This window comes from Terrapene carolina, unplaced genomic scaffold (genome assembly GCF_002925995.2).
Source record: "Terrapene carolina triunguis isolate 2854851 unplaced genomic scaffold, T_m_triunguis-2.0 Scaffold94, whole genome shotgun sequence".
Classification (NCBI taxonomy): Eukaryota; Metazoa; Chordata; order Testudines; family Emydidae; genus Terrapene; species Terrapene triunguis.
Window position 1 is genome coordinate 1,479,229 of NW_020664445.1, and position 14,848 is coordinate 1,494,076.

General features: G+C 41.5%; 1 protein-coding gene across 5 annotated transcripts in view; it reads left to right on the forward strand.

Annotated features, from left to right (window-relative positions):
* The first annotated feature begins 6,417 nt into the window (after positions 1-6,417).
* ZNF462 (zinc finger protein 462) overlaps positions 6,418-14,848 on the forward strand; it is a 106,872-nt gene continuing 98,441 nt past the window's right edge. For 4 of the 5 annotated variants that reach the window (XM_024203284.2, XM_029911315.1, XM_029911313.1 and 1 more), the window contains exon 1: positions 6,418-6,618. The gene's annotated coding sequence lies outside the window, so the exon portion shown is untranslated. Of the gene's footprint in view, positions 6,619-8,172; positions 8,255-14,848 lie in introns of those variants that run through there. The other variant, XM_024203291.2, reaches the window with a different exon arrangement.

A 14,848-nucleotide genomic window follows, 5' to 3' on the forward strand; every position in this document is an offset into this window, starting at 1 on the left:
ACTGCACAGGGAGGAAAACTCTACTTTCTGGCTTGCACTAGTGATCTGTACATTCGTCAGATAGTGAGCTGACATCAAATGCCAATCCAATACCATTCCCTCCCAACAAGTTTCCTTTACAACATTCCCCATGTCCCAAAGAGCAGATCGTTCTCGATGTCTGTAAAGTATCTAGCAGATGCTGGAGTACTCTGTAAATAATAACCCTTCATTACTCGTATAACTAATCACATGCTTGCAGATATATATCTGATATCTTCCAAAAACAATGTTAAAAGAACTAAGGTTTCTCAAAAACTTTTGTAGCTCTCTCGGGAGCAGGAATTCTGGATTATATAGACAAGTTTTTACTTGAAAATGTTAAACAAAGAAAATCCAGTGGGTAGGTGTCCTGTTCCTCACGCAGGTGGGTGGAGTCTCTCTGCTTCTTTCCAACCAGTCTTCCAAGTTCTTCATAATAATGAAATCTCTGGATATTAAAGAAGTAAATTCTTTGCCTGGGTAAAAGAATAGTATATTCTAATCTTTTCAGAGATGAGAGTGAAACTCTCTTAATACCTGCAGACTGTGATATTCAAGAGAAGGGGAATGTTAGTCAGGTCCTCAGGGGAAAAAATGAGAAGCTAGTTTGCCAGGCCTGGTCTACACTAACCAGGTCAACATAGCTACGACAATCAGAGGTGTGAAATATTTTATGCCCCCGGGCACTGTAACTATGCTGACCTAACTCTTGGTGTAGAAGCAGTTAGGTCTATGGAAGAATGCTTCCATCACCCTAGCTACCATCACTCAAGGAGGTGGCATTCCTACAGCAAAGGAAAAACACCTTCCATCACTGTAGGCTGCATATACACTACAGGATTATGACAGCATAGCTACAGCACCGTAGCTATAGTCCCCGTAGTGTAGACATCAGATTAAGGCATTGGAAGCCTCTGTGGTGTGGGATAAAAGGACTCTTAAGGAGAAAAGTGTAAATAGAAGTTTCCTGGCACTCCTGTCAAATTTATTCTTACCTGATTTGTGAAAAGGGGCATCATCCGCTCTACTGGTAAAGAGTACTAATTAGGGGAACTAATTTCAGAACTACTTGCTACATCAAATTCAGAAAGGAATAACTTCATGGATGTCCAACCAAGACTTGGTCTACACTAACAATTTATGTCTGTATAACTACATGGAAAAGCCACACCCATGAGCGACACAGTTATACTGACATAACCCCCGGTGTAGACAGCACTATGTCAACAGGAGAGCTTCTCCCGTCATCATGGCTACTGCCTCTCAGGGAGGTGGCGTGCCAACACCAACAGGAGACATTCTCCCCTCTTGACAAAGTGCTACAGCCACACAGCTGCAGCGCTGTAAGGGTAGACGAGCCCTGAGCAACCAAATGATTTAACTCTTCAGCAGAGGACTGGCATAACTAAGCTCATTATTTTAACAGTGAAATGTTGGGCTTGATGCAAAAATTATTCTGTGAATTCCTGTGGCCTGTGTTATATAGGTGGTCGGACTAGGCGATCAGCATGGTCCCTTCTGGCCTTAAAAATCTATGAATCTATGAAATCAGCAGAATTACGCTGATATCAGAACATGAGGCCCTTCTAGCAACTGAAGCCTTTTTCTGCCAGTTATAAAGTAATAAGGGGTGTGTATTTCTTCTCTTCATCACAGCACAGGTAGGATTATAGGTGATAATACTGATAGTAACTCCTCCTTGGTCAAGGGAAGTATGATATTTCTGGAATTACAAGTTCTAAAATGTCATTCCACTTTCTTGACTGGGATACATTACTATGGATTCAGAGATAGTGGCAATATTCCTTCTTTGTGTTCCACTTAGTTCCCTCCTGTTACTTGTTTAGAAGGTTTTTGGAATGTCTCTGTGCTCCCAGATGGTCTTTCATCTGTAGATTTGTCTCTTCTATGAAGTTCCTGGGCTTGGAGTACCAAGCAGACTAATGGAACATCCTAATACTTGTTTTGCTTCTACTGCATAGCAAGATGAGTGGGTCATATTGGTATGTTACTGTAGTTTTACATATGTATTACCTTACGTAAATAGATCAATAATCCCAATCTATCTTGTCTACAACAGTAGCCAGCGCCAGACATTTCAGAGGAAAATGTAAAACATCTCATATAGACACCTATGTCATAAAAGGCCTTGGGAGATCTGTGTCCCAAAGCATGAATGTTTATTTTATCCTTTTAATGAAACTACTGACATTCTTGTAAATGTCTAATCCTTTCTAAAATTCAACCAAACTCTTTGCATTGATGATATCTTGTGGCAGTGAGTTCCACAGATTGACTATGCACTAGGTTTTGAAATGCCCTTTTCTCAGTTTCAAATGTTTTGTCTTCTAACTGAATGCCCCTTTCCTTCCTATTATGAGAGAGGAAAATAGACAGTCACCATTCATTACTCAACTCCTCCAAATGTAATAGTCCTAAACATTTTAAGCTCTCTTCACTATGAAAGTTTTTGTAAGATTCTAAATACTTTTTTTGTCCTTTCCTTGACTTCTCCCATTTCTGCTCCAATAATGTTGAGATAGGGTAATGAGAAATAAACATAGCATTGAAGGTGATGGTGTATTGTTGATTTATATATGTGTAATTCCAATATCATCCTTTACCCCTTTCTTAATATCCCCATACATCTTATTTGCACATTTGTTGTTGTTTACTGGTTCTCATGAGCCGTTACAGTTAATTTGGACTTCATCAACGTGCATGGGTGGTTGAAAACTGGAAGAACAATGTATGGTACCTTGAATTTCCTCTGGTGTTGTGCTTCTTAGCCACCTACCTTGGCCAGGTCTTTCTAGTTCTCATTATTCCTTTATACCAAAAATGAAAAGTTTATTATTTTAATCGGACCTGAACCAATTCCCATCATAGTCCACAGGAAAACTTCCATTGGCTTCAAGAGGAACAAGAGTAATGCTGTAGTGTTAGATAGTAACCGTTCTGGTGAAACAAGATTTCCATTTTAAAAACAAACAAAAACTGAACTAGGTCTGAGCTCCTATGTGGAATGATGGGACAACAAAAATATTACCGGGACAGAAGATGCACATCTACAGAGGATTTAGGTTCTTGTAATAGATTTTGCTGGTTTCCTACAGATTCAGTGCTTTCATTTTTAAAAATTATGCTTCTAGGCCCTTTGGTTGTGAAGGTAACCTTCAGAATGTAAACAAAAGCATTGTTGTCTTGGTGAGTCATCAGAGACCGAAATGCCAGCACCAAGAGAAGTGCAAACTTTCCTCCTTCCTCTTAATGGGCTGATAATTTGAGAGGCTAATTAGGATCACTTACGTGTCAACACAGTTAACCTTTTTATTGCTGATCACCATACCTGAGACTCTCCGTTTATATGGTCATCTCGGGTGGATGGACCCACCTGTCACATCTTGACACTTCATCCCTTTTACATTCCTAAGAAGAGGGCTGTAAGTTTTGACAGTCAGACACACTTTCATTTACTGTATTTGGCTAGTTGATGAACTTGCTATTTTCCTTCTGTAGGTAAACTGCTGCCTCATTAGCTAAAATCTTGGGTCTCCTGACTGCAGTTTGTGTAATTGTGTACATTTCCTATAGAGCAGCAGTGGAGAGAGCTCACTTGAACAATCAATATTTGTGTAATAAGGCTAAGCAGAACAGATAATAGAAACACAGATATCTGTAGATAGATAACTAAAAATTTGGGGGCATGGCAGTACCTACAGATTTTAATAAAATTCCTCCAGATTTCTATTTTTCATGATTCATTGTTTTCAGGAGCATAGGAATTGTGTCATACAGACCCAGACCAGTGGGTCCATCTAGTCCAGGAGTCTCTCTCCGCGAGTGGCCAGCACCAGTTGCTTCAAAGAAAGATGGGAAGAAACTCTGCAGAAGGAAGTTATGGATTAACCTGTCCACAGGGACAATGTCTTCCTAACCCCCATTAGCCAGGGTTTAGTTTGTGCCTTGAAGCAGGAGGGTTTTATATCCCTTCCACCTCAAGAAACCTTCTGCTAAACTTGACTTCCATTAGTACACGTGTCATCCCTTGTCTTAAAGGGGAACTGCTGGGTGGCTCATTCATTTATTTGAGAGGGGATATTTTAGCAAACGCTTCCCCTTTTTAGTCCCCCGAGACATCTGAGGGGGAAACAGCTGCATCTTCCTTGTGTCTTATAGTCAAGACCCGTGCTCTTTGTGGGGAGAGGCCACAAGAAAAGGACGGCAGCCCTCTGCCCTGGCAATTGAACTGGATTCTAGGACCGAGAGGCCAGATCCGTTCAAGGGCTGAGATTTTGAGGGGCACCGCAGTGAAAAGAAGCAATCGAGAAACTACCTCACTGAAGATTTTTGTCCCAGGTCCCGATGTACGGTTGTTATTTTCCTGGAGTGTAGCCTGACGGAGGAGTCAGGGGTTCTTTTCACCCCATTAAAGACAAAGAGGGACATTATCCGCTCCGCCGCCGAAGGGACGTCAAAGATCCTGTAAAAGTCCCGGCGCTCTCTTCAAGCCGAGGGCTGATTTAGAGAAACTTGCTGCCAGAACACATGCACATCCTGGCAGCCGGAAAGCCAGTCCCTCCCTTCCCTAATGTTCTTTTATCAGCTTCCTAGGAGGTGTCCGCTTCATTTGTCTGCGTGAAACCACCAGAGTCCGTGTGAATTCCCAGGGGGTTCAGAACGCTCCTTCTACCCAGTAATTCTCCTTCCTCCCATGTCTGCAGCACTTGGTGGGAATTCTCGCTTTTTGGTTTAAGCGGGAGGAAGAGTTAATGGGAGAATTCTGCTTTTTGCTTTAACTGAGAACGCTGAATGAGCTCATGGGAGACGCTATATTGTTTTCATATCTGATGGTTACATGGCATGATCTGATTAGCCGTTGTCTCCATTTCTCGCTTGTTCTTTAGCTGTTGAGTTGGGTTATTAAAGAGAACAGAGCTGTAATAAACCACCTCCATATCTCGAATAAAACCCTGGCACCTTTAAGATCCTCTCCGTCCCGCCCTCCAACCACAAAAGGGCTCTTCCTGTTCGCCCAAACTAAAGCCCGATCAAAAGAACCTTTAATTACAGTTCTACTTCCTCTCCTAGCCATATGAAGCACAACACAGCTTGAGGACTAGAGAAATGCCAATGATGAATGGTCATGTCCTTGCACTTAGATTGCTGTGGCATCACTACAATGTATTGATTTTGCGAGACGGTACCCCTCCCGGCCCCAGATTACAGCCGGAGGGGGTTCTGATTCGGAATGGAAAGAAGGGGTGGGGGTGGGGGTGGGGGTGGAGGTGGGGGTGGAATTATTTGCAAAAGAGGTGGCTCAGAACGATTACACTAAACAAAAAATCAGGGTATAGCAACTTCATCTTTGCTTTCATGCCTTCAACATCATGACACCTGATCATTATGAACCTTGATTGTTACTTTCCAAGGTTTAAAATGTTCAGCGACAGACGTGCAGACAACTTGGGGTTGGAAGGTGTAAAAGTTATTTTAAGTAGGGGATTTTTCCCAGTCAAAACATTTCAGATCTAGAAAGTAATGTTGGTGCTCGGTATTACAAGCTCTCTTTTTCCTACATGCTTATGAGTAATGAAAAACTAGCAATGGCAGAGTCTTTATTTCCGGGAGAAGACTTCAAAATACGTGCCAGCAATGGACAATTCGAGTCTCTTTCCTCCACATCAAATGCAGGCTGGAAGGGGGATTAAAAACCAACCACGTGGTGAATCTGGTTTTATACTTTGCAACCTCCAGCTCCATTATGTTCTTTACCCAGCTCAGGAAAGATTAGCCTCTAGATGGATGTGTCTGAGGGAATCAGCTCAGGGGCACATCTGCATGCAGGAACCGGTTTTTGCCAGGGCTGGTAGAAAGCTATGACCCAGCAGGCGAGATCCATCCGAGCGGGCTGTCTCAGCACCGCCAGGGCTAATGAGCACTTCTGTGCAGGAGGCGGTGTGAAGGCACCAGCTTGGAATGGGAAGCTCTTTAGATCGCTTCTCCCCCCTCCACGTCCTCGCGCTGGCCTCTCAGTGACTCCATGTCCCAAACCTTAACTTTGTAACCACCTTCCCTCTCTTAATCTCCTCCAGCTTCACCACCTCCTCTATCAGCATCATCTTCTCCTCCTCCTCCATCTCTTTCTTTTCCTCTCTCCTCCCTCCCTTTCCCCCCTCTTCTTGCCTTTTCCTCCTCTCTCTTTCTCCTTCTCTTTTTTCCTCCTCTTCCCCTCCACGTTGTTGTTGTTGTTAGAAAGGCTTCGTGCACCCCCTGGTGCTCTTGCGTTTTGTGTGGTAGGAGAGGAGATTGTCTTCTTTCTCTCTCTCCCTCTGGTTGCTCATTATTCAGAGAGAGACACAGAGGGTGAGAGAGAGAGGGAGAGAGAGACGGATATCTCAGGTCATCTGCAGCTGCAGCAGCAAGCCAGTGAAGGAGAGGGGGGAAAAGCAGGGAAAGATGGCGATCCTCCATTGCTGAGACCTGGCAAGGAGCACATGAGACTCACATAACAACTTCCACAACAAACACAAGAAGAAGAGCTAGACACAGAGGAGGAGGAGAAGAAGAAAGCAGCAGCAGCTTCGGGACGCTACTGTAAGTTCTTGCAATTAAAATCCATCTCCGGTTTGGCTTTGGAGAGATCATCTCTCTCTCTCTCGCCCGTATTTTTCTTTCTTTCTACCACCCCGTCTTCCTCTGAAATCCATTCATTCGACCAAGGGAGGAAGGCGAGGAGGAAAAGAAAAAAGGGGGGTGTTTTGTTTGAAAGAGAGAGAGAAGTCTCCTGCATGGAGAAGGAGGAGGAGGTGCTGGTGGTGGTGGGAGGAGGAAGGCGGTTAATTAATTTTTGGTTGTTGTTGTTGTTGCATTAAGGGGGGGGGATATGGGGCGATAAGTGAGAGAGCAGCAGAGCTGGGGGGATGGATGGATGTGTGTATGTGTTAGGACTGGATGGTGCCTGGGTGTGTGGACTTGGATCAGAGACGGGAGAGACACAGAGGAGAGAAAAGCTCCGTGCTGGCACGACCCAGGCAATCGGGTGACCTCTTTCTTTTTCTTTCTCTCCTTCCTTCTCTCCTCTTCCTCCTCCCCTGGTGCAACGCTGGTCCCTCGCCCAGGTATTTGCCTCCTCGCCCCCCCCTCCCTCCGCCTCTCCTGAAGTTGGGATGTGGGGGTCTCCGGCTGGGTCTCCGGGGGGGCTGGTGGTTTCTGAAGGGGGTTGCTTGGAGGAGGACAGCGTTAGCTGGAGAGGAGAAGCCATTACACACGCTCCTGCTCTCCTCTGAGAGGGAGAGAGAGAAAGGAGGAGGAAAGAGCCTCACTTCTTGCTCAGTTCCCCGGGTGTCTCTGTCTTCCAGTCACACAGGGAAGAAAGAGCCTCCCCCCCAGCAGCTTTCCCTCCTCTCCCTTTCCCTTCCTTTATCTCCCTGTCCTCCATTTGCAAGCTGTCTGCTTTGGTTCCAGTCCAGACTCCACAACACAAAGCTCCCCCCCCCCATGCAGACACAGTCTCCAAGCTTTTTATGTCTCCTGGAGTAACCTTTCTTTTCCTCTTAGCATTGTAGTTTCTACCCTACACAGAGTGAGATCCTCCTGAAGCTCCCTATAGATGAGCTATGATAGGATCCCTCCCTCCTCTCCTCCTTTTTAAACAAAACAAAAAAAAGTTTCATTTGTTTTAATGTCAGCAACTGGAAAGACCTTCAAGTTTGGGGGCTTTCTGCTGCTGCTTTTCGTGTGTGTCTGTTTGTCTCATGAAGCGGCTTGCATGTCTAAGAGGAAGTGACTAGTTTGGCAGAGAGCTGTGATCTGAGTCAGGTAAGCCATGTCATGTTCTGTAGCTCCACCAGAAAATGGAGGAGAGAGAGAGAGAGAGCAGGCTCCCAGTAGACAAAGCTGAGATGGGAAGTGCTCATTATGGATGTCTCTCCATTTTTTGAAGCTTTGCTGGCAATGGCTGGCTTAATCATAGTTTATTTTTTCCCTTAAGGGTTCTTCAGTTTTTCAGTGTGCAACATTTTGATGGTTCTTCTCTGTGACTTCATTCTATAAGGAAATGGAAGAAATTTCTTAGGCTCTCATCCACACAGAGAAACACATCCTGAGGTTTTTTTCTCTCCAATTTTCATGTTGAAGTCAACCTTTTAGATTTTTCTTCTGGTTGAACTTCATGGGATTTGAGATGTTGATTCAGTTGGCCAAAGACCTAATTTTTCTTAAGTATTTGGAGGTAAGTGTCTTTCACTTGAGGCTGATCAGGTTCTTCTGCAGAACACCATGAAATGTCAGTCATTAAGGTGCTAAGGGGATGTTGGTAGCCTTATATTGAGCATTTTCACTTCTGAGGCTCACCAACATTCCTTCTTTTGGATACATTATACATTAAAATGAAACATTTTTGCCAACTAATTTGGTTACATGTTTACAATGTCACAAAGCTTTTAGAGCTGCCTTGGGGCAGGCTAGGAAGGTGAAGGTTCTTAAGGTACCATAAAAGATACGGTTTCTCATTGAGGTTTCTCTTTTTCTTCATGTTGTCTGACTTAAAAACATCCAACAACTTTCATGTTTTCAGTGTCTTAAAAATGCTTATTTCTGAAACTGTCTAGCAACATTGGTGTTCTGGTTTATTTTTAATGTCATTATGGAAACCTAAGATCTTAAAAAAATATGATGGCATATTTCTTCAAAGCTTATTTCTTTTCACCTTTTTATATGGAATAGTTTAGGGTAGCCTTAAAAAAGGATGGCAGGTGTCCCATCACCCTCTCCCCTCCAACCTTTGCAGATTGGTTGCAGAGTTTATGCAGTTCTTCAAAAGTGCAAACTGGAATCCTAAAACATTGCAGCATTTAAAGGAGCTACAATACACAGTTTGAAAGCATGGGTCAGTAGAGAGGTGTGAGTAATGTGCTTTGTACTGCGTTCAGAATATTTGGAAGAGCTCAAGAAAGCAATATGTTGGTCGTAGGATAAAATACACACAAAAGTAGAAATACTTGGAGATGGTAGTTGTTGGAGAAGAACTTGGTGATTGTAGCTGCTAGAAGGTTTTAAAAAACATGTTCTTGATCACTTCCAATTTTTTTGAAATGGTAGTACCCGTGCAATATGTTCTACGTGTAACATTTTACCACCTAACCAGAACTGTGGTTCCAGAGTTCTGGTTGCCAGTGTGTCTGGCTCAGTTTCTGAAAGGCTGCAAACATATGTGTCTTTCTTTGAAACACCACTTTTGTGGGATGAACTTTGGAACACTAATTTCAGATGTGTTTAAGGTTACACTGAAACTGAATGAAAAACAAGGAAAATCCATTTACTGTCCGATCAGTGGTATGGGCCTGAATCAGTGACCACTGAAGTAAATGAAAAGGCCCTCATTTAATTCCATAAGTTTGGTTTTGGTTCTCATTGTCCTTCTCCCATCCCTATAACTGTGAAACTATTTTTAGATATATACATTCCATAGCCAAAAAAGCAGTGAATTTCTAAAATGAGAGAAACCAAAGGGTTTGTTCTGAGCTTAAATTCATTGCTATAGACCAGTAGTTCTCAAACTTTTGTACTGGTGACTCCTTTCACATAGCAAGCCTCTGAGTGCGACCCCCCCTTATAAATTAAAAACACTTTAAAATATATTTAATACCATTATAAATGCTGGAGGCAAAGTGAGGTTTGGGGTGGAGGCTGACAACTCGTGACCCCTATGTAATAACCTCGCGACCCCGAGTTTGAGAACCATTGTTATAGAACATGAAAAGTGTTATCCTGCACTAGGTATGAGATTTAAGATGAAGTACCTTAAGGGAGGGCTGACTACACATGTTGTAGTAATGGCAATGTAGAAAATCCTAAATTAGTCACTATGAATGTAAAATACCACACGACACTCTTCATGTTTGGAGGGACATGGCCTTATTCTCACAAGAATGTTCCTTCTAGTGAAGATACTTACCTTGGATATTTCCAAGCAGGAACTGAAATTCACATCACAGTAAATGGACTTGATAAGTATTGAAAAGGTGGTAAACCTTAAAGTAACTTCAGAAAGAATGTCTTATTTTCTAATAGGGGTACCTTACAGTTGTTCTCTTGACTTTGATGCTCTCTGTTCCTTGGTTTACACAATAATTAATTACAAATCTAATAAAAGCACATATCACCATGAGCTGTGCTGTTGAAGAACATGGAATGTAAAAAAAGCACTATTGAATGTTTCAAGTTGGTAGAGAGAAGAGATGCTGTTTCACTATCCAGAAAAAATAAAAAAATATTAATGTGTATATATAATGGGTTCAGAATGTGAACAATCTGATGTGAGTGCAAAATTGGTTGGTTGATATGGAAACTAGAACAATCACAAACAGAAGTGTAAGATTTTTTGGGGGGGATTTATTGTTGTAGCTCAATAAAGCTAAAAAGAGATTTAATCATGTTACTGCATTGGTTTGTGACTTAAAGGAAGACTGGTATTTGGAAGCCATTAACTGATTGTGAGGATGGCTGATAAGTATTAGGAGAAAATGCTCCACATAGATACTTAGACATCTGGCAGATGTTATGCTGGGCCCTAAGGAATGGACAGTTTAATTTTAGCTCTAGAAAGGAAATAGGAAGTACTAAAATCTTATTATAGGTCAAGCTACAGTTTGAGGAAGGTTATTCCAAAAAACAAAGACACTTCTTGAAATGCCGAACTCTCAGAAACAGATTAGTGAGCAAAAAGCTACTCCCATGATGGTTGTGTGGACTTTCTATAAGCACATGTAGGTTTACAATAAGAATTAAGATTGTTCTATTCTGCTCTAATACTATCTATGTATGTTGTTGCAGGTAATTTCTCAAATTAAGCTAAAGAACACTGCTTTGTAGCTTTTAAACTGTGAAAGAAGGACGTAATCTATAAAATTGGTAAATAACTATGTAATATTCCTTAACCAGCTTCGTCCTATTATAAATCTATAATTGACCAAACTCAGGGAAGAAAAATACACACCTAGTTGTATACTAACCAAGAATAACAACACTTTGTTAAGCTAAAATGCTGCAAAGAGTAATTTGGGGAGGTGGACTAGTTGTAGGGAAGAAAAGTTTGTAGAGCACATCAAGTTTTTGTGTAATTTTAAGTTAATTTGTTTTACCGAACTTTGTGCTATTGTTCTGTCACACCAGGGAGGAAGCCTTATAGCAATATTTATCTGGAAGGTTCCAGTAGGCTCTCTTGGACTGAAAGAATACATTTTATAAACTGTTCCAAGTCTTCTACCCGTGACAGAATTCTATAATTTTCATTAATAATGAAGAGAGTGGATTTGTTCTGAACTTCTAGTTGGTGGCTTCCAAAAAGATATCTGTTCCCATTAGTCTAAACATCAGTGTTTCTTCAAACACAGTGGAGTATTGAACTATCCTGCTGGTGACAGGAAATGATTCTTATGGAAATCTTTCAGATAATAGTAAATGTAATATGAGCCTATGGGATTTGAAGACCAAACCTTGAAAGTGTTAACTAAAGATTGTTGGGGGTAAGGGGGAGCCCACTTTACACTTCTATCTGCGAAAGTAATTCTGAAGAAAAAACAGGGTTGAGATAGGAGTTAAGACTGCTTAAATATTCTAAAATGTTTAAGACCAAGGAACACAAATTCTTTAATCTAAGAGGGTCTGAAGAAGGTGGTGTGATGCAAGTCTTCAGTTGCTGGCAGAGACATAGTTAACATTGTAAACAGTTGAACTTCAGCATGGCACTTCTCCAAACGAGTTGACTGTTGAAAATAAAATGTTCCAGAAGAACTGGGAGAACAGGAAAGAAGTTAAAATAGCATGGTTTGTATGCCAGTGCTGAAAGAAGAAAAAGGGGGAGGAAGGGAGATAGCTTGACTTATGATAATTATCTTGTTGGTTGTAGTGAAAAGGGCTTAGTAGAAGCTTCCAAATGAGGAGACTTGATTTATAAGAATTCAGACTTCCTTTATGCCTTGTGTTTTGGAAGCATTCTTTTGTCTACTCAGCTTATTTTTGGGAGGTTGAAAACACTGGGGGGAAAAGTCAAATGAGGTTCTTTTTTCTTTTTCTTTTAACTTTGGAAACAAGACCACAAGATTTAACATTTTGCCATTGTTGTCTTAGAGTTCTGTGAAGCTTCGTGTTGCAGTACAAACACAGCATTAGAGAAGCTTTGAGATACGGCAAAAGTGGATCTTCATTTTCCAGGTACTTGCAAGTACCCAGGCTCATTTGCGGTTTTTATTTTTACTGTATTCTATCTTCAGCAAGAATACTTTCATTGGTAGCATTGCTTTGTTCACTTGGGGCACTGTCTTATTATTGCAATATTCTCAAACCATTCTTGACTAATTGCTAATTGAAGAAACTTTTCTTAAGCTATATTTGGAAAGAACTTCCCCCCCACCCATGGTGGAAGGTCAGGACCACTTGGTATTTATTCTCTAGACATAACCCACTCTCTTTTTTCAATTAATTGAATGTCAATCCCGGATAGAGCAACAAAAAGCTGTGTCTTCTGACCTCCCTTTTTCTCCTTGTGCTGAAAACCCCAATGTTTTTGGACAATCTGCATGCAGTTGATGAAACCATGGAAGATGACCATGCACAGTTGGCCCCTGAAGGTGGTTCATGATGTAACTGGGTGAGGCTGGTGTTGTAAAGGCTTAGTATTTTGTGATAAGGGTGGGCTAGGAAGATCCCTCAAGGAAGCCGAGCTATTGGAACTATGTTGTGCTAAAAGAGAGTACAGGCAAGAGATCCTGAGGCACATAGCTATTGCTCCCAGATGGGGAGTCACATACATTCCTTCTAAGAATAAAGGTTTGATGATGCAGTCTGGGCAAAGAGCTGTAGTCACAGCAACAATGTCATCAGTGATTAGAAAGGACTTACGGAAAACTTAACTGGGTAATGACCATTTCAAGGCTAATGTAGTGAAAGCCAAATAACTCTAGAAGCACTTGATTGACCTGCATCACCACAAGGGAGTAGGCCTGTCAGTTTAAGAATCCAGTTTTCACCATGGATGATGCTTATATTTTTAATTGGGAAGAAGATAAAACTGAATTGTTAGGTTTGTGCTGAAGTCTATGGGACTCTCCCAGGATCTTGTGGGTGTGGGGAACAATTAACCTTCACCCCATACATTGTGGGGCTGCCTTTTCCCTTCTCCGATGAATGCTATATGTTTGCAGTTTAATAATTTAGCAATTATTAAGAAAAGGAATGGGTAGCAGCATAATATGGCATGTTTGCAAGAGATCTTACAAGCACATCTTCGATCCTGATCTGAAGATTAAGAAATAGGATATTTAAACCATTGCATTGCTATTGCTAATGAAAAGCTTTGGAAGGGACCTGAGAATTAGAATCCCAGCTGCTGTCAAGGTAGAGGAAATAAGGCCTTCAAAGGATGCAAGGATTAGAGTGTCAGGAAAAGCAAACAGTAGCATCAGCACAAGTAGAAAATAGGCAGGGTTGTGCAGCCAACAGAAAAGTAGGCTAAGGCATGCCGTAATTATGTGTAGTGGAAACTTGCTGGTAATAGAGCAATTGCGTGGGGTAGAGAGGCATTAAAATGATTTGTGAGACAAAACAAAGCAGATGTTAAGAGGCAGAATGATATAGGAAGACTGAGAGAAATCTGTGCTCATGATAATGAGGGAGAAGACTACTGAAACATACTAAAAATGGAATTTTCTGATATATATATATATAGAGAGAATCTCTTTCCATGATCTACTGGACAATAAGGGCTTCACTGCACCAGCTGAACGAGCAAACTCTCCTCTCCCCTCCCCTTGTGTCTTTTCGGGTCAAACTGTGTTACTTTGGGATGACATCACTGGTCATCGGATGAATTACCTTCCGGAACATTCTGGATGGAGATTAAATGGGCCAAAACTGCTGGAATACAACAAAGTGGACATTGATTGCAATGCTAATGGATTCAAACCATGATGGTTTGTTGTAGGAGGCCCATAAAAGACTTCACTTCCACATATTGCCAAAATGTCTGATTATTGGCTAAGATAGAAGTGTGTGCGTATTGGAGGTGGGGGGTCTGGGGATAGGGGAAGAAAAATCCTGTACTCTTGTTGCAAATGAAATTTTTTGAATTATTGCTTAAAAAGGGAAACAAAATAGCTAAGATGCAAAAGTTCATGTGCTTGGAGATTCAGATCAAGAGGGCAGAGCCATTTTACTTGTAGAGCATGGTATATTTACCTTTTAACTACTTGAAAGTTAGTTATCTGTTGAAGACTTTAATTTAGTGTTTAGTTGGGAAAGGGATCATTAATAAAGGGCTCACTGCAGTCTGAATGTCAGAGTTCAGCTGTCTGGTGATGAAACTAAAAGAAAAGTAAACATTTTTTTCCCTTTCTGCCTCCTTCCTCCTGTTGTTAATTTAAAATTGACAGCTCCAAGAATTCCACATTTCCTAACTTGGGCTAAACAAAAGTTCTAGAATAACTCATGAAGTTGATTAATTCACTGAAGGTTTCTGCTAACCAGTATATGAAGTGGACATTCCAATGTCTGTTTTTTTTTTAAAAAGTAGATCAGAAACAGGAATCAAATAATCAGTGGGGTCACTGATGATCAAGGTGTTAAAGGAGCACTCACAGAAGACAAGGCCATTGCAGAGAAGCTAAATGAATTCTTTGCATCAGTCCTCACTGCTGAGGAACTGTGCCAGATTAAGGTGTCAAAGGAGGAGGTTTTGGAACAAACTGATAAATTAAACAGTAGTAAGTCCTGAGGACCAGGTATTCACCCAAGAGTTCTGAAGGAACTCAAATATGAAATTGCAGAA